Source organism: Nicotiana tabacum, chromosome 19 (assembly GCF_000715075.1).
Source record: "Nicotiana tabacum cultivar K326 chromosome 19, ASM71507v2, whole genome shotgun sequence".
NCBI lineage: Eukaryota > Viridiplantae > Streptophyta > Magnoliopsida > Solanales > Solanaceae > Nicotiana > Nicotiana tabacum.
The window spans coordinates 122,742,604-122,769,896 of record NC_134098.1 but is presented as its reverse complement, the minus strand read 5'-3'; the positions used below and the strand labels follow the sequence as shown (position 1 = coordinate 122,769,896).

The 27,293-nt window shown below is 37.2% G+C and overlaps 2 non-coding genes across 2 annotated transcripts; both read left to right on the top strand.

The window, feature by feature from the left end:
* Positions 1-24,131: 24,131 nt before the first annotated feature.
* Positions 24,132-24,233, top strand: LOC142174025 (small nucleolar RNA snoR69Y). The gene has a single exon (XR_012703384.1). It is a non-coding gene; the product is annotated as a small nucleolar RNA snoR69Y (small nucleolar RNA).
* Positions 24,234-24,351: 118 nt separating this feature from the next.
* On the top strand, positions 24,352-24,437 carry LOC142174029 (small nucleolar RNA snoR53Y). The gene has a single exon (XR_012703389.1). It is a non-coding gene; the product is annotated as a small nucleolar RNA snoR53Y (small nucleolar RNA).
* Positions 24,438-27,293: the final 2,856 nt, after the last annotated feature.

The following is a 27,293-nucleotide window of genomic DNA, read 5'->3' as shown; positions in this document are numbered from 1 at the left end:
TCATATTGATCGAGCACCTACCCGATCGTAAGGCATACCTGGGCACGGGGTTAAATCCCAAGCTTAGGAAAAAACTCATTAAATTTCTTATGGCTAACATAGATTGTTTCACTAGGTTCTACCTCGACATGACAGGGATCCCGCCGGAGAAAACTACCCATAAGCTGAACCTGGATCCGAAGTTTCACCTGGACAAACAGAAAAGGAGGACTCAGTCCAAAGTCAAGCATGCATTCATCAAAGATGAGGTATCTAAACTACTTAAAATAGGGTCCATCCGGGAGGTTAAATACCCGGATTGGTTAGCAAACATAGTGGTAGTCCCTAAAAAGGGAATAAATTAAGAATGTGTGTAGACTACAAAGACTTGAATAAGGCATGCCCTAAAGAATACTTCCCTCTGCCCAACATCAATCGCATGATCCATGCGACGGCCATCCACTAGATCCCCAGCTTTCTCAAAGCCTATTCCGGGTACAACTAAATTCGGATGGACCGGGAGACCGAAAAAAAATGTCCTTTATCACTAAGTACGACACCTACTTCTAGGATCTCCTCTCGCATCTGCGATCCAATAGCCCCTAAATCACCTTCATATCTGGGCATTGCCAGCGGCACTTATGGCTCCACTCCTGCGGCCCATTTCACGCAGGTGCGGTTGCACCAGACCTGATCATACCAGTACTTTCACAAGTCCAAAATTCAATTCGTTTTCAATCCGAATCACACCCGAGGCCCCCGAGACCCAATCCAAACATACCAACAAGTCCTAAAACATGATACGAACTTAGTCGAGGCCTCAAATAACATCAAACTACATCAAAAATATGAATCGCACCCCAATTCAAGCCTAATGAAACTAATGGATTTCCAACTTCTACAATCGATGTCGACACCTATCAAACCAACTCTGATTGACCTCAAATTTTGCACACAAGTCATAAATGACACAACATACCTACTCTAACTTCTGGAACAAAAATCCGAGTCCGGTAACAACAAAGTCAATTCTCGGTCAAACTTCTCAACTTTTGAAATCTTCAACTTTCCAACTTTTGCCAATTCAAGCCAAAACGACCCACAGACCTCCAAATCAATATCCAAACACACTCCTAAGTTTGAAATCACCATATGGAGCTAGCGGAATCATCAAAACTTCATTCCGGAGTCATTTACATGTAAGTCAACATCCGGTCAACTATTTCAACTTAGGCTTCCAACCTTGAGGCTAAGTGTCCCAATTCATTCCGAAACATCCCCAGAATGAAATCAACCACCCCGGAAAGTCACATATCAACAAACAAATACAGAATAAGCAATAAATGGGAGAACGAGACTATAATACTCAAAATGACCGGTGGGATTGTTACATTCTCCCCCTCCTAAATAAATATTCTTCCTCGAACGTGCCTAGAATCCTACTTGGAGCCTCAAATAAGAGTGGATAGCTGCTCCGCATCTCCCGCTCGGTATCCCAAGTAGCCTTCTTGATTGGATGACCTCTCCACTGCACTTTCACTGAAGTTATATTCTTTGATCTCAAGTTTCGAACCGGTCGATCCAAAATGGCCACCGGCTCCACATCATAAGTCAAATCCCCATCTAATTGAACCATGTTGAAGTCCAAAACATGAGATGGATTGCTGAAATACTTCCGGAGCTTGAAAACATGAAACACTAGGTGAACACTCGATAGACTAGGTGGCAATGCAGGCTTGTAAGCCACCTCTCCAATCATCTCAAGCACCTTAAAAGGGCCAATATACCGAGGGCTCAACTTGCATTTCTTCTCGAACCTCATAACATCCTTCATGGGCGAAACTATGAGCAATACCTTCTCTTCAACCATGTAGGCAACATCACGAACCTTTTGATCAGCTTAACACTTTTGTCTAGACTATGTCGTGCGAAGCCGATCATGAATCAACTTAAGCTTTTCCAAGGCATCTTGAACCAAGTTAGTACCCAATAATCTAGCCACACCCGTCTCAAACCAACCAGAGACCGACACCACCTCATATACAAGGCCTCATACGGAGCCATCTGAATATTTGAAAAAAACTATGCAAGCGGTAGAAACTGACCGTAGCATATCCTCCAATATCAGAATGGTGCGCTTGGACTGTCCGTCCATCTGGGGGTGGAATGTTGTACTCAACGCAACCCATGTGCCTAACTCTCACTGCACTGCTCTCCAAATCTGTGATGTGAATTGCGTGCCCTGATCTGAAATAATGGACACCAGCACACAGTGAAGGCGAACAATCTCACAGATATAGATCTCAGCCAATCACTTTGAAGAATAGGTAGTCCCAACTGGGATGAAATGCGCGGACTTAGTCAACCGGTCCACAATCACCCAAATAGTATCAAACTTCTTCAATGTCCGTAGGAACCAACTACGAACTCCATGGCGATACGCTCTCATTTCCAGTCAGGAATCTCAAGCCTCTAAAGCAAACCGCCCTACCTCTAATGCTCGTACTTCACCTGGTAACAGTTCAAGCACCAAGCTACAAACTCCACTATATCCTTCTTCATTCTTCTCCACCAATAGTGCTGCCTTAATTCCTTATACATCTTTATGACACCCGAATGAATGGAATACCGTGAACTCTAGGCCTCCTCAATAATCAACTCACGTAACCTATCTACAATACTCACACAAATCCGACCCTCATTCGCAACACCCCATTATCTCCAATAGAAACCTCCTTTGAATCACTGTGCTGAACCGTGTCCTTAAGAACAAGCAAATGGGAGTGGTCATACTGACACTCTCTGATGCGATCATATAAAGAAGACCGAGAAACTATGCAAGCTAGAACCTTACTAGGCTCCGAAACATCTAACCTCACGAACTGATTGGCCAAAGCCTGAATATATTATGCAAGGGGTCTTTCACCAATAGGAATATATGCAAGGCTACCCATGCTCACCGCCCTTCTACTCAAGGCATCGGCCACTACATTGGCCTTCCCGGGATGATATAAAATGGTAATATCATAGTCATTTAATAGCTCCAACCATCTCTACTGCCTGAAATTTAGATCCTTTCGCTTGAACAAGTGTTAAAGACTCCAATTATTTATAAATACCTCACAAGACGCACCGTAGAGATAATGCCTCCAAATCTTTAATGCCTGAACGATGGCTGTTACTCCAAATTATGAACGGGGTAGTTCTTCTCATGAGTCTTCAACTGGCGTGAAGCATAAGAAATCACTCTACCCTCCTGCATCAAGACACACCCAATACCAATCTGAGAAGCATCACAATACACTGTATAAGAACCCGATGCTGAAGGCAAAACTAGAACTGGAACTATGGTCAAGGCAGTCTTGAGCTTCTGAAAGCTCTCCTCACACTCCTCACACCACCTGAATGGAGCACACTTCTGGGTCAACCTGGTCAAAGGCACTACAAAGGACGAGAAACCCTCCATGAAACGACAATAATATTTGGCCAAGCTAAGAAAACTCTGAATCTCAGTAGCTGAAGATGGTTTGGGCCAACTCTGAACAGACTCAATCTTCTTCGGATCCACCTTGATCCCCTCGCTGGACAGTATGTGCCCCAAGAACGCCACCGAACTGAGCCAAAACGCATACTTGGAGAACTTAACATAAAGTTTCTCCTCCCTCAACGTCTGTAGTGTTACACCCCATGTTTCTGTATGTGAAAGTACGTCGTAAGTCAATTGATGTAAGCTCAAAAAGGATGGAATCCTTCTACAAGGCTAAGGAAGGTTTATCGAAGTGTTAAGTAAGTTAGGATGAATGAGACTTGTTAATCATGATTTAAATGAGTGTAAAGTCATAATATGACTATATATGATGTTTGGATATAAAATATAAAGTTTGGGAAAAATCGGATTTAACTTACGGAAATAATCGAGTTAAGAATTGCCTTGTAACGAGCCGTTTTGAGAAATTAAATTCGTAAATATTATGATATAATTTTGGGACATAGCTCGTACCAAAATTAAGGTATTGGAACCTAGTTTCCAATGGTCTAAACCATTTATTCATACGACATCGAGGTAGAGAAATATGGATTTTTAAATTAGGGTCGCCAAGTCACATCGCCGCACTTCAGAGAAACTCGCAGGTTTATAGGCGAGGTTACGAGGCAGTTTTCTCCCAATATATTGAGAGTTGCAGGGAGATCTTTATATGGAATTAAACTACCATATATCTAGTTTATAACTCTGAAAACCATTTGTCAATACGATATCGGAGTAGAGAGATACAAATGTCCGAAGATGCACTGCTCAAGCTGCCAAGCAGGTAGCTTACCCACCTGCTTAGAGAATTAAGGCGGCGGGCTTATAAGTGGTCTTATCCCCTTATATTTCGTCAAAATAAATAGAATACTTACCAAATCACTCTCAATCTCTCCAAAAAATGGTCCAAGAAATTCAAAGCAAGATCAACATCCCTTTCACGAAATCAAGAAGCAATAACATTAGAACGATCCCTACGACGTAAGTATCATTATACCGCCTCTCTTTTTCTTTGTAGTTTGAGTTTTGGAAGGTACTTCATGGTTAATAAAACACCTACTTTCTTTATTATAGCTTTTAAATATCAAGGAAGGTTGATAAATTCGTTTCCTAATAGTTAGAACTCACGGGACGGTGATCGGAAGCCGTGAGTTCGATTTATTTCACTTTTAGTGGACTATTTTGTAGTGCACTCATGTTGGCCTATTGTGCTGCTGATTTATAGAGTTTGGAAGGATAAAAGGGCGTGGAGAAATGCCACATGTGGTAGGGTAGTGGGTTGGTCGCTCGTCGTTGAAATTTCAAGCTAATTGATAACTTGTTGATTGGGTGTGTTATGGTATATTGGGGTTTTTTGTTGGATTAAACGTCCCAAATTGTAGTAGGTTGTGTTCGAGATGTGGGTTGTATTGTATTTTTTTTCGCCTATAGTAGGCTTGAGGGAGCAGTAAAATCAGGGGAAATGCTGCCCGTTTTATTTTAGAATTGAGTTATCGTTTGAGATACGTGATATACTAGTGCCATCTAAGTTGTACATGTATTTCTTTGTTATAGGTTTGGCGCGCTAGTTGTCATAAGATTTTATCGAGTTGCATTGACGACTTGAGGTATGTTAAGGCTGTCCCTTCTTTCATTTTGTCATGATCCATATGGTACAACAAAATGAGAAAAATGCGCAACTTTCATAAATGACTATATTCATTGAAGTAATAGAAGTGCCTATGTTCTTGATTCCCAATGTGCCTTATTATTATATATTCTGTTCATGAATCTTATAAAAATACGTAGTTGATAAAGTTTATCCGAAGGCATATTGATCTTATGACATTTCGAGAGATATTATAGACTTACTTCTTATGCATTGCATTCATTTATACATGTACATTGACCCATGACCAGATGGCATTATATACGCATATATTATATGTATATGGGGTATGGGGAAAGGTTATGGTGTTATATGTACATCACCACCTGATCAGCTGGTATACGTTGATGATTTCACCCACAATGGCCTAGATGATATGATGGGATACCCGCAGAGGTTTAATGATGTTATGTACGCATATACCTTTGCATGGTATCACATTTATACACATATGCATGACATTATAAATGTATCATGATTCACAGAGCTATTCAGACTTACAGGTTGAGTCTTTTACTCCATGTTTGTTTCATGGCTATTATATAATGCTTTTCATGCCTTACATACTCGGTACTTTATTTTACTGTCGTCCCTTTTTTCCTGGGGACGCTGCGTTTCATGCCCGCAGGTCCCGATAGACAGGTTGGACATGTATTTATTGGTATGGTGGGGCCCTGTCTCAGCCTTTATGACGTTTATGTACTCTTAGAGGCTTGTAGATAGATGTCATGTATATAAAAGATTGTATGGCCTTGTCGGCCTATGTTCAGTGTATGAGTGATCATTTTAATCTTATAGGCTCGTATGTCATATGTATAAGTTTGTATTATATGTTGGGTCATCCTATGTTGAGTGTTCCCTTTTGTTTTATTCTGGTTATCTTATGACGCCCCTTCTGGCCCATTTACCCATAATGGTATGATAAGAAATATATGTTCTGTTGGTACTCGATTGAGCCGGGTGCCTGTTGCGGCCCATCGATTTGGGTCGTGACAAAAGTGGTATTAGAGCAGTTCTGTCCTAGGGAGTCTACAAGCCGTTTATAGTAGAGTCTTGTTTATGGGTGTGTTGTGCACCACATTTATAAGCAGGAGGCTACATGGCATTTAGTATTGTCATTCTTTCTTCTTACTCTAGATCGTGTGGTAGAGCTTGGTTGTAAGAATTTAAACTCCAAAATTCTACTTTATTCGTAATACAACGATACCTACATCTACAAAGATAGTTGGTAAGAGATTGAATGTGGCTGTGGAAGAGTTTAGTCAGAGGAACTCGATTTTGCATCATGCTTATGATGAGTAAATGTGAGGTCTTCAGCAGATCATATGTGTACTAAGACATGTAAGCTTCTGGATAAGGAGCCCTAAGGCATGCATATCTATCCACCCATATGGTAAAAATCAATAAGAGTATTAGAAGGAAGATACAAGTTGCAACAAGTAAATGAAGCAAGGTGAAGAAGGGTACGAGGTACCCAGTTAGTGAAGATTATCAGTATTTATAATTCAGGCAGAGAAATATACACACACACACACACACACACACACACACACAGATATATATATATATATATATATATATATATATATATATATATATATATATATATATAATTGGCCACACCCATCTCAGTTATGCCCTGTGGGAGCTAACATATATAGTTTAAGAGAAGGATGGGATATCAAGATCTAGCTGGGGTTAGAGTAACTCAAAATTGTGGATGGATTGTTATTATTAGATAACATTTCCGAAGATAGTGCAAATTTGGTAATATATCTCCTTGTGAGACACCTAGATGGTGAACTCTAGAATAGTACAGTCAGATATGAATACTAGAATATCCAGATATATCAGAAGATAGGCAATGGGATCCTAGAAGGGATAAATATTTACCTTAGTATGACTCCAACCCCTAGTAAAAAAGGGAGAATGTTAGGCATCCCGAAGAGCCAGTGAGATGAAGCAATGGGAGCTAAATGTGAAAGAACGTTTTTTTGAAGTTTTCATAATAAAGTGATAGACAGAAATATTAGTCGGAGAATAAGAAGAGAGTCAATGAAGCATTATGAGTAAGATGTGATAAATGGGTGATAACGGTAAATCAAAATATGACATGACAGAGTCTATAGTCAAGTGAAGAAAAAGACAAGAGATGACAGGCCTTGAGACAATAAAACTGTATAAGCCATAAAGTCATACCCTCACTTCGAGAAATGAGTTGGTGACTCGAATGTGATTACCGAAAGGAAACGTTAGACCCCTGAGTAATAGAAATCAACATGGGCTAGTAACAAGATAAGCTGAACATGAATTAGGGACCGAAGGGTTTGATAATAATTGACATCATGAGAATTTGAGAGATAGCATTCCAAGAATAATAGAATAGACAACAGAAGAATGGCCTTTAAAGTTCATTCAGGAAGACGCTTCCCTAAAGAGAAAATGATTTTGTAACAACAGTCTCACTACAACATTGTATGCACTCTATAAAAAAAATGTGGCACCTATCATGGCTAATAAACGGGAAGTAAAAACCAAAATTGATATTTGAGCTCATATAAGTTACAAGAAATTCCAGTATTCGGGGGAACTAAGAAAAGACAAGCATTAATGTAGCAAGTGGCAGAATGACCAGGAAAAGTAATTGCTTATGTTTAAAGGCAACTGAAAAGGCACGAAAGGAAATCTATGGTGCTAGCAAGTTAATGGAATATTGGGAGTAGTATAGATAGATATATGGAGGTCGCAAGTTAAAGTATGGTAGAGTGACAAGGTGTTAGGTAGATAGGAGTAAGGTTAAGAAAAGGTGGGTGAGAAGGTGATAAGAATAGGGAAGGCCTCGGGGGTAAGCCAATCAAATCAAGAGAGCTAATGGTTTCCGTAAGTTATAGAAAGCTCGGTACAGCCTGAACAAAAATTATGGGATTGGAAGAATTCCGATCATAAGTCGTAGTGTGAGAAAGAGTCCTAAAGGGGAGAATGCCCTGGCCTTTGGATTTATTCACAGAACAGTTGCCTAGATGGCAAGGAGAGTAATAAAGTATTTGTAAGAGCTATATGTTATCAGAATGATAAGCACATCAGTCAACATTCGAGGATAAATTTTTCAAAGGGGGGAATGATGTTACACCCCATGTTTTCGTATGTGAAAGTACGTCGTAAGTCAATTGATGTAAGCTCAAAAATGATGAAATTCTTCTACAAGGCTAAGGAAGGTTTATCGAAGTGTTAAGTAAGTTAGGATGAATGAGACTTGTTAATCATGATTTAAATGAGTGTAAAGTCATAATATGACTATATATGATGTTTGGATATAAAATATAAAGTTTGGGACAAAATCAGATTAAACTTACGGAAATAATCGAGTTAAGAATTGCCTTGTAACGAGCCGTTTTGAGAAATTAAATTCGTAAACATTATGATATAATTTTGGGACATAACTCATACCAAAATGAAGGTATTGGAACCTACTTTCCAAGTTTCCAAACCATTTATTCTTACGACATCGGGGTAGAGAAATATGAATTTTTAAAGTAGGGTCACCAAGTCACGTCGCCACACTTCGGAGAAACTGGCAGGTTTATAGGCCAGGTTGCGAGGCAGTTTTCTCCCAATCTATTGAGAGTTACAAAGAGATCTTTATATGGAATTAAATTCCCATGTATCTAATTTCTAATGCTGAAAACTGTTTGTCAATACGATATCGGAGTAGAGAGATACAAGTGTCCGAAGATGCACTGCTCAAGCTGCCAAACAGGCCGCTTAGCCACCTGCTTGGAGAATTGAGGCGGTTGTCTTATAAGTGGTCTTATCCCCTTATATATCATCACAATACAGAGAATACATACAAAAACACTCTCAAGCTCTCCAAGAACTGGTCCAAGAAATTCCAAGCAAGATCAACATCCCTTTCACGAAATCAAGAAGCGATAACACTAGAACGATCCCTACGACGTAAGTATCATTATACCGCCTCTCTTTTTCTTTGTATTTTGAGTTTTGGAAGGTACTTCATGGTTAAGTAAACACCACTTTTTGTATTTAAGCTTTTAAATAACAAGTAAGGTTGATAAATTCGTTTCCTAATAGTTAGAACTCACGCGACAATGACAGGAAGCCGTGGGTTTGATTTATTTCACTTTTAGTGGACTGTTTTGTAGTCCACTTGTGTTGGCCTATTGTGCTGCTGATTTATGGATTTTGGAAGGATAAAAGGGCTTGGATAAATGCCACATGTGGTAGGGTAGTAGGCTGGTTGCTCGTCGTTGAAATTTCAAGCTAATTGATATTTTGTTGATTGGGTGTCTTATGGTATATTGGGGGGTTTTGTTGTATTAAAGGTCCCAAATTGTAGTAGGTTATTTTCGATCTGTGGGTTGTATTGTATTTTTTTCTCGCCTATAGTAGGCTTGAGGGAGCAGTAAAATCAGGGGAAATGCTGCCCGTTTTATTTTAGAATCGAGTTATCGTTTGAGATACGTGATATACTAGTGCCATCTAAGTTGTACATGTATTTATTTGTTATAGGGTTGGCGCGCTAGTTGTCATAAGCTTTTGTCGAGTTGCATTGACGACTTGAGGTATGTTAAGGCTATCCTTTCTTTCATTTTGGCATGATCCATATGATTCAACGAAACGAGAAAAACGCATAACTTTCATAAATGACTATATTCATAGAAGTAATAGAGGTGCCTATGTTCTTGATTCCCAATGTGCCTTATTATTATATATTCTATTCATGGATCTTAGAAAAATACGTAGTTGATAAAGTTTATCCGAAGGCATATTGATCTTATGACATTTCGAGAGATCTTATAGACTTACTTCTTATGCATTGCATTCATTTATACATGTACATTGACCCATGACCAGATGGCATTATATACACATATATTATATGTATATGGGGTATGTGGAAAGGTTATGGTGTTATATGTACATCACCACCTGATCAGCTGGTATACGTTGATGATTTCACCCACAATGGCCTAGATGATATGATGGGATACCCGCAGAGGCTTGATGATATTATGTACGCATATACTTATGCATGGTATGACATTTATACACATATGCATGACATTATAAATGTTTCATGATTCACAGAGCTATTAAGACTTATAGGTTGAGTCTTTTAGTCCATGTTTCTTTCATGTCTATTATATACTGCTTTTCATGCCTTACATACTCGGAACTTTATTTATACTAACGTCCCTTTTTGCCTGGGGACGTTGCATTTTATGCCCGCAGGTCCCAATAGACAGGTTGAGAGTTCTCTTAGTAGGATATCAACTCAGCGGAAGGTGTTGGTACACTCCACTTGCTCCGGAGTTACTTATTTGGTCAGTATGCTTTGGACATGTATTTATTGGTATGGCGGGGCCCTGTCCCGGCCTTTATGACGTTTATGTACTCTTAGAGGCTTGTAGACAGATGTCATGTATATAAAAGATTGTATGGCCTTGTCGGCCTATGTTCAGTGTACGAGTGATCATTTTAATCTTATAGGCCCGTATGTCATATGTATAAGTTTGTATTACATGTTGGGTCATCCTATGTCGAGTATTTCCTTTTGTTTTATTCTTGTTATTTTATGACGCCCCTTCTAGCCCATTTACCCATAATGGTATGATAATAAATATATGTTCCGTTGGTACTCGATTGAGTAAGGCACCACTTAGCATAAAGCTTCTCCTCTCTCAATGTTTGTACTACAATCCTCAGATGATGTGCATGCTCCTCCTGGCTACGTGAGTACACCAGGATATCATCAATAAATACTATGATAAACAAATCAAGATATGGATGGAATATGATGTTCATTAGATGCATGAATGTTGCTGGGGCACTAGTTAACCCAAAAGACATCACAAGGAACTCGTAGTGACCATAGCGGGTCCTGAATGTTGTCTTCAAAATATCAGAGTCCCAAATCTTCAGCTGGTGATATCCAGGCCTCAAATGAATCTTAGAGAACACTCTAGCTCCCTGAAGCTGGTCAAATAAGTCATTAATGTACGGCAAAGGATATTTGTTCTTAATTGTAACTTTGTTCAACTGTTTATAGTCAGTGCACATCCACATAGTACCATCCTTCTTCTTCAAAAACAGATATGGTGCACCCCAAGGCGACACACTGGGCCAAATGAACCCCTTATCAAGAAGCTCCTGAAGCTGCTCTTTCAATTCCTTCAACTCTGCTGGTGCCATATGATATGAAGGAATGGAAATGGGCTGAGTGACGACACCAAATCAATATCCCTGTCGGGGGGCATGCCCGACAGGTCTGCAGGAAACATACCAGAAAGTCTCGAACTACCGGAACAGAATCAATGATAGGAGTATCAGCACCAACATCCCTCACAAAAGCCAAATATGAGAAACACCCCTTCCCAACCATCCGTTGGGCCTTCAATTATGAAATCACCCTACTGGGAACATAGTCTAGAGAACCTCTCCACTCGATTCTAGGTAACCCCGGCATCGCCGACGTCACGGTCTTAGCGTGACAATCCAGAATAGCATGACATGGGGACAACCAATCCATGTTCAGAATCACGTCGAAATCAACCATACTAAGCAATAAGAGATCAAATCTCCTCTCCAATCCTCCGATGGTCACCACACATAATCGTTACACACGGTCCACAATAATAGAATCGTCCACCGGCGTAGATACATAAATAGGCGAAGCTAAGGACTCACGGGGCATATCAAAATAACGAGCAAAATATTATGATACATATGAATAAGTGGAACCAGGTTAAAATAAATATGGAAGCATCCATGTGGCATACTGAGACAATACCTGTGATCACTTTGTCTGAAGAAACAGCCTCTGGCCTAGCAGGGAAAGTAGAGCATCGAGCCTGACCGCCACTATCACACCTTTTTTTCTCGCGAAAGCGGGTTTCGACGTGCGACGACTCTTTTAAATGGATATCAAGGAGTAAGTATCGCCACCTAACGATTTTAGGGTGCGTTAGTGAACTTATTTGCTAATAACTCTATTTTAACTAGTCTGTGTAATAAAAGATCGGGTAAGGGCTCAAATTACCTCGAAGAGAAGGTATTAGGAACTCTTCGAGGTCCATAACTATGGGTCCCAACCGAAATTTACACTATGTGGGATTATTGGATTATAATTGTCCTATGTGATCATGTAGGTTAAAGAAAGATAGGGAATCTAAATATCCAACTACGATGTAAAAATAAGTATAAAGAAGATTGCACATATGAATAAATAGCCTATACATTAATAGACGATTAGTACAAGTCCTTGGAGATTACAAGGTACAACCTAATTTGTTCTAAGTCCGAATAAACAAAGGTTCAAGTAGTAACCGTATGGGTGGTTCTAAGCTTTTTAGCCAAAAGGATCACTCCATGCAACATGAATAATACTCCGTAACTCCCTTAAGGTAGGGGTTGGTCATATTATTCAGTGAGCATAGACTATTATCTCCTACTATCAGATTACTATGTTAAAGTTGTTAACCTAAAGCGCTCTAGTTCAATTTTAAATCACGCCCTATACATGAATTACCCGTGCCACGCATACGGTCCAGGAGGCTTTGGATCTACTGGTTGGGTGGTTCTAGACTTCACTTAGGATGCTCAAAAATGATAAAACTAGGCGCTCATTCAAAACATATAGGACTACACATAATAGCAATTAAAGGCTCAAGTTAGCCTCCACACATAACAACAAAAAGCACGCGAATAGATTTTTAGATTATGTTGTAAGCGGTCATAGGCAAGTTTAGAATTGAGACGCATTAAAGTCTTTTAAAATCTATAGGCATGGCTTCTACGTTACTGCATGGTTTAATAAAATCTCATAGGCAGTACTGCTAGTTAGATTATCGAACTTGCAGATTATAATCGTTATTAAAAGCCTATAGACATGATCTCTAGGTGACTCACGCTTGGACAGTGAAACCATTGAAAACTCAGAATTATGCGTCTTTGGTCCTATAGGCATGCTTTCTAAGTGAGTCGCGATATCCTATAGGTATGTTTTCTAAACAGTTGGTATTTGAACACGAATTCGTTTTACTAATTCCTATAGGCATGTTTTCTACGCGGGCAGTGTGATAAGAACAACAAAAACGACTATTTAATTAATCAATTAAGGCCCTATATACATGGTATCTAGATGAGTATCGATGGAAGAAAATCATAATTACTTAACGCGATCCTATAGGCATGATATCTAACAATCACATAGCAATAGCACAAGTTGAGCAAATAAAAAATGATGTTTAACTCCTATAGGCATATTATCTAATAGTGCATAGAGGTGAAGCATGCGAACAAGTGAAACACTTAGATTCTTATAGACGTGTTTTCTAATAGTGCACAAGAATAAGACATGTTGAGCAAGTAAAGCATTTAGGTCCCTATAGGCATACTTTTTATAAGTGTATAGAAATAGAGCATGTCAAGCAAGATAGCAAACAAAGCATTTAGACCCTATAGATAGGTTTTCTACCCATTCATTCGAGAATTAGAGTACCCCTGCCCCCCGTTTTTACTAATTTCCCCATCATTTGTTATTACAGGCCAAATAAATAATGCAAACAGAATAAAACAGTCACAAGCCCAATAGAACAACCATAAGCCTAACACAAAATAACCGAGTGATATTCTGGCCCTTCAACAATCTTGCTCTCCGGACAACCAGCAGGCCCGAATCCCAAGCTCACAAAGACAACTAGAATGAACCTGAATCCAGTACTTAGGACCAACAACACGTACGACCCAATAAACATGGCCCGAACATGAAGACATTTATTCAAACAACTTCAGATATAGACACATACATCGGGGAATACTTAGGTGTTACAGCTAATGAAGAAACTGAACTTGTTAAACATGATATCCAGAGGTAAAGAAGCACATGAACGAGGATAGAAAAATTTTAATAGAAATTCTTAAAGAGATTTCAATAGATAGGGGTTTAAAACAAACATGGTACAGAACTGATTCAATAAGAGTTCATACATATAAGGTTTAACAGGGGGGTTTAAAGTAAGACATGCTTGATACTAGTCCTACAACCAAACCGAGATCCCTATCATGAAAGTCCAAAACAAAATAATCATATAAACACAGTTCCATGGGGTGACAAAATAACTAGCAACTATTCACCTAATTTCCAAGAAACCAGAGGTTCTGCAGGTTGATCACACATGACAAGTTTAGTTATGCATCCAGGATTGCCCAAAGGCATTAGACTCAAGTAAATTTAACACTAGCAGGCGGGGTTTCATCATGATTACAGAATTACAGTACGCATGGAACAATAATACTCTGTTGGGGTTCACAAAAGGTATAAGAAAAATAAGTCTTGCTTGTCTGAATGTTTAGACAGTATTGGCATGCAAAAATTCATACGATCATGGATTAATTCTAAGAAAAGTTAACAGTTTGTACATGATTGCACCAAATATAAAATATAAGGAAGGCATAGTCATAGCTAATTGGCAATCAAACATGACTTCTTAAAAGCATGCAGACTAGTAGGCATAGTCCAAATCAACTTACAAATACCCACTTAGTTCAAACGTGAGAGACTTAACACATTCAAATTCTAGGCAAACATCAATCATCTCAAGAAGCCTCAAAAAATCTAAGGTGATACAGGGACTCATGGAAGATGAAACTATACAAAATTCAAGGTTAACATGAAAGTCAGGTAACACTTTAGAAGGCCAGAACCCATTCGAGTCAAATACACATAATGAGAGTCCAGTACATATGTTCAACCCTATCAAGTTCACTACTAGAGAACATGGAACAATAGAACATCGTTAAGAAAATAGAATTACAGTAAAGCATACAAGTAGGGAGCACACGAGCAAAGGGTCTCGTTGTTGAGAATTTACTTACCTAGGTTAAGGTATGATACATGAGCGTTGAGAACCATGGAGCGAGTGGCACCTCGTGGATTGGGCCTATTCGATCAGGTTGGAATCGAACCCGTGCCGATCACACAGTGACTAAGACACAAATAATTCAGGATAGTTGGAACTTCTGAAGCATAAAGTGAAGTATTTTTTTTAGATAAGAAAGAAAAAGAAAAGAATTTCTTTTAGAATATTCATAAACTAATGTTATGCAATTATTTTAGAATTGTTGTTAGAAGCTTTATAATTTTCATGCATTTAGAATCTTTGCTTGTAATGTATAGTTTATTAAAGTTTCGTTCCTTGTCGTTGAGACTCACTGAGTACAATGGATGGTACTGACATTCTATTTTGGGAACCTGCGTTGGTCTACGGTACAATATAGGAACCGGTTTTGTAGGCGAGCATGCTACATGTTAGGTCTTCCCTCACTTCTAGTGCTATTGGTGAGCTCCGCTTATGTTCGTGGAGTACTCCTTTGAGTCGTCATTATTTAGCTGTTTCTTTGTTTACTTAGAGAACGGCCAGGAAATCTCATGTCTTGAGTAGTGATTTATCAGTAGAGGCTTCATAGACACAATCTGTGGGTTAAAATAACTTAGCAGTATTTCAGTAGTTACTACGAACAAAGTTTTGGAGTTGGTTATTTTAAACATTCAAATTAATTAAAAGTATTTGGTTAAAGTATTGCCTTGTTTCATATAAGTTTGAAGTTATAATAGATTTGATAAGCGCAGATGGTTCGCTCGGTCAAGTTTAGTGATCGGGTGCCAGCCACGGCTTGTTCTGAAAATGGGTCGTGACAACTTGCCACATGTTCTAGGTTTGCTACGAAGTCAAAATCTTGGTATCCAAATAAAAACTTAAATTTGGGAGAGTTGTAAGTTTTTCAGATCTGAAAATTTTATAAAAGAATCATGCTCAAAATCGAATGGGTGTTATTGAACTTAGCTGATAATAGTCCAAGAAGTTTCAATCTGGAGATTTGATTCGTTTGGGACTAGTTTGCAATTGTTTAAGAACGAATTTGGTGAGGTCAAATCAGGAGATCTGGGTTCTTGATTTTTGTTGAAGCTTCTTCAAGATTGAAATTGTGTTATGGTTTAGCTGAGATTAGGAGCCTATTCTAATTTTTGAATTTTTTGGTACAAATTTAAAGAAGATGTATATTGGTCAAAAAAAATTGAACGTGCGATAATTAATATTGGTGAAACTATTTGGGTGAAGCTCATCCTAGAGTATGAGATCCACGTTTTGGACCTATTTTAGATGGAATTTCGTGAGTTAGATACGAATTTCAATTTTTGTATAACAGTGTAAAAATATGTATAAACACCTTTTATACATGGTTTATATATTATTTATGCAGATAAAAAGTAAAAAAATTAATTATGTAAGTGCAATACAGTATGCGGGGCTGTATATGTATGTATGTATATATATATATATATATATATATATATATATATATATATATGCAAATGTCCCAATTTTTGAGTCTCTGATCATTGTTCAATAAGAAATAAGTGAGTCATTGTGGTTTGGAGTGAAATTCGCGTTAGTCTATGACTAAGAAACAGAGCATCTGAGCATCATCAATTTTTTCGAGAGTGAAACTATGTGATCTTGTTCTAAGATTCTCAAAAGTGCATTTTCATTGTTTTAACATGAGGAGAAATGCATCCAAGCGTACTTCTTTTGTAGAATTTGAATATCTAAATTATGCATGTTTCCGGAGAACGTGTTGACACGCGGCCAAATACATATTGGGCCCCTTAAACTTGACACCAAAATCCATTTGGACACCTCAACTTAATCATGTTTCATTTAAACACTTCAACTAAATTTTAACAGTACCATTTAAACACAAAATATTATTGTGGCAAAAAGATTGTAGTTCACGACTCTTAGGCGCGTGACTGGATATGATATACTATTTTCCTTCTCTTTTTATATCCCCTTTTCCCTGAAAGTTTATCACCATCGTCCCTGGCCTATTGCTACAACTCTTCTGTCACTATTCTCATCCATCTCCCTCCTCCACCACTATTCCCCTTCCTCCTCCATTGTCTTGAAGTAAAATAGGCCAAAAATCTTTTAAATTTTGTAGGAATTTTGCTAGCTTGATAATGACATAATCTATGTGTTGAAACTTTTTACAAAATAAAATGCATAGAAAGAGAAGATCGTTGGCCCCTCCATTTATAGTGCTTTGTTCGATGATGAATTCTGGTAACATCAGTTTGAAATTGTTGTTACCCGGTTCTTCGAAAATTTGAAGCTTTAAGAAAAATTAGAAATTTCATATTATTGCTGATTATATCAGTTAAATATTAAAGCTGAAACTTAAAAGCTCCATGAACACTCACTCGAGTTCAAAGCTTTAAATTTCAAATTTCGAATTTAGAACTTATCTTATTCTGTTTTCATTCCCACTTGATTTTGTTCTTGAATTTCATAGATGTGGGTTGGTTGATTTTGACCTATAGATGGTTGATGTGGTTATTGAAGTTTCTATGAGCAATTTTGTTCTTGAATTTCAATTCAGATCTGAGTTTTTTTTTAAGTGTTTAGGTGGTGGCATTGTGGGGGAGAAGTGAGCAACGGGCTTCGCAATTAGTGATGGAATTTTGTAGCAAGGCTATAAAAAATTTTGATAATGTGATCGACGGCTTAAGCAAAAAAAAAGATAAAAGAGAAAGAAAACGAAAAAATAGAAATAATACATGATTCTTTTTCCATTTTTATTTTTTTCCCTTTGCTGACTTGTCTTTTTTTTAGTGGTGTTAATTGTCATGTCAATGGCAAGTATCATTCATGCACTTAAGCTTTGCTTAGAGTTGTCAAAATTGTGTTTAGGTGAAACAATTGAAATGTAGTTGGAGTATTTAAATGAAATATGACTAAGTTAAGGTGTTTTAATGAATTTTGATGCCAAATTTAAGGGGCCGCATATGTGTTTTGCTAAGTTAACACTCCCAAATGAATATCAAATGATCATTTATTATGCTCCTCTATTATGGATTCCTAAGTTGATTTTAGGAAACGTGCTACTCTTAACCATTTGTGTATTGAAGTTCAGTGTAAAAATTGATGGGTCCATCCCATAATTTAAGAAAATATCTTTATTCCTTTGATAAAGACTTCTAAGTCTCTTTTCTAAATTGGCAGCCACTGTTTTTTTTTTTTGAATTGCTCAAATTGAAGAGTTTAAAAACTTTTTTCTTTTGATGTCACTGATGATATCTGTAGGGCGTATAGAATCTCTATAAATAGAGAGCTTCTGAGCCATTTGTAACACACTAACAAAAGAGAGAAAGAAAGAGTGAGATTTCACAGACAAAGTATAAGAAAGTAGTATGTGAGAAAAATAGAGAGTGAGCGATATTGTAGTGAGGTGGGAATATCAAAATAGAGTTATTTCTTTTGAGTGTTGTAGTGGTATTTGGAGTATTTTACTCGGACCTACAAAGTGTAAAATTCTTTGCTATAGTGATATCAGTTGCTCGTCTCGGGGCCGTGGTTTTTCCCTTATTCAAAAGGGTTTTCCACGTAAAATTTTGGTGTCGTTGTCACTCTTTTATTCTTGTTAATTACCGTATCTCGGTGTTACATTATTATTTTGCTTTTATTAATGTAAATATTATTTATGTAGGGGGTTATTCCCAACAACTGGTATCAGAGCATAGGTTCTGCTCGCTCACAGAAGTACTATTCATTGTCAGCAGTACTAGGTGAAAAGAAAATATGTCCGGAGTAAAGTACGAGGTAGCAAAATTCAATGGAGAAAACAGTTTCTCAACATGGCAAAGAAGGATGAGGGATCTGCTCATCCAACAAGGATTACACAAGATACTAGATACTGAAACTAAAAAGCTGTCACGCCCTAAAACCGAGGAGCGTGACCGGCGCTCAACCGAGTGAACCCGACCGAGCAAGCCTATTAGATTCCTTCTACCCAAACTCATTCATGAATAAAGAGAATATATATTTTTCTTAATTAAACAATAAAGTGATCATGCCTGCAATTACCAATTTCTTATCATAAGTTTCACCATTTTTAAAGTCTCAAATGGACAAGTAATACAACCACAACATAACATAGTTTATCTTTTCCAATACCAATACATAACCCACACTATGTCTACGGAGCCTCTATAGATAAAAAAGAGTACAATGATAATGTCGGCAATAAGGCCCCGACTATACCTCAAATAGAATACACAAAGTACAAAAGATTCATGATCTCGGAATGAAGTGGGGTTCACCAAGTCAGCTGGGAAGAAGGTGCAATGATATCACTGACCAATATCTCCTGCTGTGGAACCACTTGCATCCGTTGAAAGATGCAGCGCCCCCGGCAAAAGGGACGTTAGTACTGTCGAATAGCACTAGTATGTATAACTAAACACCCTCTAAATAGAATGACAAATAATACAAATAAGTTTATCGTAATATTAATGAAAGCCTTAATTAACATCAAACCTCAATTTAGGATCAAGACAGTGTTCAAATTAATTTTCATATCTCATATTGGGAGATTTTTAGTATCGATATACCATTGTCTACATACCAATACCATTAGTCACCATATCAATACCACTATTCACAATACCATTATTCACAAAACCAGTACCACCGCACTCTTAGCACGGAGTCCGATCACGACCCGATCGGCTAAGCTATCTCAGTAGAGACATCAACCATAAACCACCGTCTTTAATACGGAGTCCGATCACGACCCGATCGGCTAGGCTATCCATTAGGGACATCGACCACAATCACAATTTCAATTACAATTTCCAGCACAATCACCACCATGTGTGCAGCATGGTGTCCGATTACGGCCCGACCGGCTAGGCTGTCTTATATGAGACATCAACCTTTTTATATCAATCATCGCATTTCATAATACTTTCACATCTTTTCATTTTATTGAGACTAGTGACCATAATTATAAGATCATTCTTGGCACGTTGGCCATATTTAGTATATTTCATGCTCACCTTATCAATTTCAAATATCATTATCATCATCAACAACAAATACAATTCAAATCAAGGTGTGTAGTACACATGTGAGCAATTTAGAGTCTAATGCACATAGAGATATTTAACAAAATTTGGCATAATAGCCTTCATTTGAACTTGACTTAAAGTCGAAATATTATTAATGCACAGCCCATATTTTAACACATCCTCAATTGGTAACATAATATGAATAAAGCATTTGGGATGCTTGTTGAACATATATCTTTCAACCCAATCTAACTCGGAATAGCCAATTTTATAATGAATCACTCGGGACTTACATAATTTACATGAATATCATGGGAATCAATTCTAAGATAAGAGTTTAGCCAACATACCTCACTTGAGCTTCCTTACACTCTAAATGTTCTGAAACTCTTAGCAACTTTAATCTATTGTAGAAATATAACAAATTGAATCAAAATTAGGAAGGTGATCATGGTTCGAGCTCATTTGAGCATTTTATCAAATACTAAGTGTGCATTAAGATTCCAAGATCCTTTTATAGAGAATTCCATTATCCCACAACCCAATCTTTACCATTTTTAGCTCAACAATCTTCTTACACCCTTTGATAACATATGCATGTAAAATAAACAACTCTCATGCCCAAAAATTATTTTGCTAGTTACCCATTTTCAGAAAATTTTGAAATTAGGATTTAGGGTGTAGAATCTTACCTCTAGGATGAAGACCTAGTGAGCTTCCCTTTTTAATCTTCCAAAACTTGAGCAAGAATTAAAAAACAATTATTGAAGAACACCTTCTCACTCTAGGTCACTCTCTCTCACTCTAAAATATCAGATTATGTCTCAAAAATAGCCCAAAGAGTGTATTTAACGAAATAGGGTCGGGTTTTAAAAACCCAAAAATGGAGCTCCGGAACAAGGTATGCAATCGCATATTCGATATGCGGACCACATATCGATCGCATAATTGATTATAAAATAGCCAAAAAAACTATCTGTGTATGCGGTCACTATGAGGTCCGCATAATGCACCGCATAACAGTTATGCGGTCGCATAGTCGACCGCATAGTTGTTTCCAACTGACCCAATTAACTGCCTCACTTTGCGGCCATTATGCGGTCCGCAGAGTGGTTCTGCGGTCGCATAATGGACCGCAGAAATATTATTTTCTTTGCAAACTTTACCGGGCTTAACACTTAAGTACTTTAAAATTTTTCGGGGTGTTACATCCTGATACCATGAAAGCTGAGGATTGGGCTAACTTGGATGAAAGGGCTGCTAATGCAATCAGGTTGCACTTATCAGATGATGTGGTAAATAACATCATTGATGAAGACACCGCACGTGGTATTTGGACAAGGTTGGAAAGCCTCTACATGTCCAGAACACTGACAAATAATTTATACCTGAAGAAACAGCTATACGCCCTATACATGGGTGAAGGTACAAAATTTTTGTCACCTTTAAATGTGTTTAACGGACTAATCACACAGCTCGCCAATCTCAGAGTGAAAATAGAGGAAGAAGATAAAGCTATCTTGTTGTTGAACTCGTTGCCATCTTCGTACGATAATTTGGCAACAACCATCCTGCACGGTAAGACTACCATTGAGTTGAAAGATATCACATCGACTCTTCTACTCAATGAGAAGATGAAAAAGAAGCCTGAAAATCAAGGACATGCTCTCATCACACAAGGTAGAGGCAGGAGTTATCAAATGAGTTCGAGCAACTATGGTAGATCCGGAGCTCGTGGGAAGTTTAAGAACTGATCCAAATCAAGAGCTAGAAATTGATACAATTGTGATCAACCATGTCACTTCAAAAGAGATTGCCCAAATCCAAGGAAGGGCAAAGGTGAAACTAGTGGCCAGAAGAATGACGACAAAACAACCGCCATGGTGCAAAACAATGATAATGTTGTCCTCTTTATAAACGAGAAAGAGGAATGCATGCACTTATCAGGTCCATAGTCGGAATGGGTGGTTGATATAGCAGCATCTTACTATGCCACACCGGTAAGAGATCTTTTTGTAGATATATAGCAGGTGATTTCGGCACTGTGAGAATGGGTAACACAAGTTACTCAAAGATTGCGGGGATCGGTGCCATTTGTATCAAGACAAATGTCAGATGCACATTGGTTCTAAAGGACATGCGACATGTACCTGATTTGCGGATGAACTTGATCTCGGGAATTGCTTTAGACCAAGATGGATACGAGAAATATTTTGCAAATCAAAAGTGGATACTCACCAATGGATCATTGATTGCAAAGGGAGTTGCTCGTGGCACGTTGTACAGGACAAATGCAGAAATATGCCAAGGTGAATTGAATGCGGATGTTACCTCGTGGCACGTTGTACAGGACTAGAAACTCCGATGTTACCTCCTTTAGGTGAATGAGACTGGAGGGAAGATTTGATGGGTCCATCCCATAATTTATGAAAATGTCTTTATTCCTTTGATAAAGACTTCTAAGTCTTTTTTCTAAATTGGCAGCCACCGTTTTTTTTGGAATTGCTCAGATTGAAGAGTTTGAAAACTTCTTTCTTTTGATGTCACTGATGACATCTGTATGGCGTATAGAATCTCTATAAATAGAGAGCTGTCATTTGTAACACACCAACAAAAGAGAGAAAAAAAGAGTGGGGTTTCACAGACAAGGTATAAGAAAGTAGTATGTGAGAAAAATAGAGAGTGGTCGATATTATAGTGAGATGGGAATATCAAAATAGAGTTATTTCTTTTGAGTGTTGTAGTGGTCTTTGGAGTATTTTACTCGGACTTACAAAGTGTAAAATTCCTTGCTATAGTGATATCAGTTGCTCGTCTCGGGGCCGTGGTTTTTCCCTTATTCAAAAGGGCTTTTCACGTAAAAATCTTAGTGTCGTTGTCACTCTTTTATTCTTGTTAATTATCGTATCTCGATATTACGTTATTATTCCGCTTTTATTACTATGAATATTATTTCTGCAGGGGGTTTATTCCCAACAAAAATAACCCAACTATCTAGGCGTGACATTAATAAGAGAAGAACATGTGCAAAAAGTTTGTATGAAATCTTGAAACAAAAAGTTGTGCAAAAAAAAAAAATTAAAGGTACCCAAATGAAATAAGGAGGGGTGTTATGCAAAAAGTAAAATACAAGATAAATTAATTTAGTCCTGTTAGTTCATAATTTGATCGAATTAGCAGACATCAGTGCTATGCAAAAAGAAAAATAAATCGAGATTGATATTATTTTTATTTTTAAACCGACATAATTAATACTTTGGTTCTATTAGGGAGGGTGCTCTGACATAATTAATCAATTTTTGGCTTCTATCCGTTATTCCTTATAGTTCGCGCTATTTTATGCGGTTTTACTATGATGAAATCAATTTTGGTAAAGGAATTTGACTTTACGAGGAATCTCAAATGGCATAATGTCAAATGTCAATGTCATTTGATTTGAAATAAGATGTTCTGGAGTGTTACTCGAATATCATTTGAAAATGAATAAATAAGAGCTCAACTATAGTTTTGATTTATACTTCAAAATTAAAACTGTCTTGGAATATTAGGAATAGGCCACACTCGTCAAAGCCGATAAAGGGCAAGTGGATAGCCATTTAAAATTAACCAATACTTATTTTATCATGACATTTTAAGCTAAAATTTTTAATTTCAGGATACTTTTGTCTCAAAAAACTAAAATTAAGGACTTACGGGCTAATTTCTAAATAGTAGCCCTTTAGAGTAGCTACTTGGTATCATTTCTACAGCCTAAAACGACCTCTAATAGAGAGGCCCTATCAGAAATAAGTAAGTCAGGCCCAATCTTAGACTAAATGGGCCGCTGCTATCTCGGGAGCCGGTAAGCCCCCACTGGGGAACACCAGCCGCTGTGGAAACCCTAGTCGTAATCTATTTAAACCAGACGCCTCCTCCTCCTTTGATAGCTTCAACCGTCTCTGCAGCTCACTGAGATAGTTTCCCCGTTTCCTTCTTCCTTTCATTGTTTTTTTTGTTAGTTCTGTTTGGTTTATTTTGTTTCAATTTTTGTTCTATTGCGTAAAATAGAGGGCGATTGCAATGATGATAACATTTCCCAGCTCATTATGAGATCTTATTTGTTAAGGTCCGGGAATATACTCCGTTTCCAACACATACATCTGAGCTTCGCCCTTCTTTTTTCTTTAGTTTTCTCTTCATTCAAAGTCAAGATTAAATTTTTAACAAATTTCTTTTGTGATTTACAATTTATTTTGTGTTTTTGTGTGTGCTAAATCTGGAAAATTGGGTATTCCCTGTGATGATATAAGATTGTCCATGCTAATTCCGAAATTTGTTTTTGAAGAGAATTTATGTTATGATTATCTGAGGGAGCATTCTTTCATGTCTTTTTCTTTTTTCATTTTTATTATTCTTCACAATCTCAAATTTGGTTTTATTTTATCAACTAGTGGGTGAAGATTCTGGTAGAGCCTAGACATCAAAATTCTATTTTTTGCCAGTCAATACGGATTTTCTAACTAAAGCTAATAACTCCAATGTTTTAAGAAAAACAATGTTTTAAACAACTATACACTAGTATTTAAGAACTTTTTTTCCATACATTCTTCAGAAAAGTTTTACCTTTTTTTGATAAATATGTTGTACCGTCCTCTCCCATAGCCCTTATCGTAGTTCTCATTAGCTCGTCTGTTCTTGAAACATGTTGAGTTACAGTAGGAATTGAATATAAACTCTTACTTACAATATAATCAGTTAAAAATAACATATATCAAAATTTGTTAAGAGAAGCGTGTGGTATTGATATATTGTATAATCGTTATGATCAACAAAATAACCCAATGAAGAAATGGTATCGGACCAGTTACGTACGCAAGGTTTTAATTACAAAAATAGTTTTAAATTTAACCTAGTTTTTAGGAGAGCTAGTTTGGTACCACACAAGTGCACACACAAAAAGTTTAATCTTATCTTTTAGAGTTGTTTTAAAAAATTTGATTTGGGTGAAGTTTAGTTATCTAGCGTTTTGGTCACAGATTTTCAAATTTGTTTTAAAAAATTTGATTTGGGTGAAGTTTGGTTTGAAGAGTGTTTGGACATGATTTTTTAAAATATATTTTATTTTTTATTTGAAAAAATATATAACATGACTTATACTCACAAGTTTTAAAAATTATTACAAATACCCAATAGTATCATTATCACAAATCATAGCTCAGAACATAAATAAGTTTGGTATAAAATTATCATTTTTATAATGAATTATATAAATTATTAATTACAGTGAAATCCCATTAGAGAATTACGGTTCCTAATTAAAAAGAAAAAATTAAATGATATGAGTGTTTAGAAAGCCATTAAGCCTACAAATTAGAAGCAAAAGTAAGATGCACAAATGATTAAGCTGATAAGGGAGCATATTTATTAAATATTTAGTTGGTCGTATTTACATCTATGACTCCAAATAGCATTAAATATTAGGATGGCGTATGTAAAACTAAGCAAATATTTCATTTTGTTATGCTTTTCTATTAAACATTTATAAAATTAAGTCCAAGAATATGTTTAATTCCTCATCTCCTGCCGCCATTTATTCCACATGATCAACTAGATGTATCATGTTTATGAGTGCTTATACCTCTAGAGAAGATCGAACAATGTCATTAAACATTATTACTACAATCTAGGACGCATCATAAATCTAATTCTTTCTTAAAAGAGTATGGAATCCCTCTATTGTTAAGGTTTGATATTAAACCGGTCAATAATTACTTAAAAATTGGAGAGCTAGTTCTTATTTTTTTGGTCAAATAGGTGTACGGCCCCTTAAACTTGGTTCCAGTTTTTATTTTGACACATTAATTTAGTTCTTTTCCTATTGAACACTTTAAACACAATGCATGACCGGGTTGTAAAAACTTAAGCGCGTGTTTTTAAATGCTTCCCACGTGGAATAACATACCAATAATAGTCTGACACGTGTTTATTTATCTAGGTCGGATAAAAAACCCCATTTTTACCTTATCCACATACCTCGCCTTACTTAATTGATCTTCCACCCAAAATCCCCTTTCTTTAGCCTAATAAACTACATTGAGACCGATTCCTGGTGGAATCTTCATGATTTTGAGTTAGATTCAACTGTCCGTCAACTATTTGGCCATTATATTACTAATATGATTAATCGTTTGCTTCTTTTGACCGTGGTGGTGAGTGGAGTTGGTCGTGACTGAAGTTGAGGGTCTAGACATATTTGCAGACGAATATATTCTTGTTAATTTTCACCATGGTGGACATATTATCAAGGATCATATCCCGAGATATGTAGGAGAGAGGGGTGAGGATGGTCACATGATAGACAAGGACCACTTTTCTCTTTATGAGCTTTTGTCCTACGCAAAGGATATGGGTTATACTGAGGTAGAGGGTTTTTATTTAATTAATCCTAAATCTAATGACTTTGTCTTGATTGAAAATGATGAACAACTGTATAATATAGTTTGTCACCTTAATCATCTTGATTATATAGATTTGTATATTAAGCATGTAGTTAATTAGCCTGTGTTGCTTGATGAGACTGTCCCATGTGGCCTTTTATGTGGGCCAGAAGTTGTTGAACCAAGTGAAAATACATTAAATAAAGAGGCTAGGGCAACATCTACTGTTTCAGAGGATATAAATATTCAAGAAAGTGCTGCAAATAACACATTTCTGCCCGAAGAAAATCTAGCTGATGTTGGGGTTGCAGGTGAGAATTTACAAGGGGCTGAAGAAACAACAAACATAGATGCTAGTTTGGCATCAGATCTGTCAAGTAGTGAGTCTGAATTAGATAACATTTCTGATGAAGATGATAGTGATGTGAATGAAGAGCTCACTTCATTAAGGCATGAAAGAAGAAAGAAGAAAAAACAGAAGAAACAAAGAAAGAAACCTACTCCAACTGAAGAGATTATTCTGGGAGAAGCTGGAATAGATAAAGGCTTTGAGGATATTGGCAGACCATCTAAGGAGGACAGGTTTGCTGGAAAATTAGGAGGGGATGGAGACTACTACACGAGTTCTGATATTGGAAGTGATGATAGCACAGATGAGTTAGATGTTTTAGCTGAACGAGGTATTGACTTACCTCCTAGAAGGAGAATTAAAAAGGTAAGGTTTGACCCTAACTATTACCTTGCTATTTTTGAGCTTGGTATGGTATTTGAAAATGCTGTAGAGTTTAGAAAAGC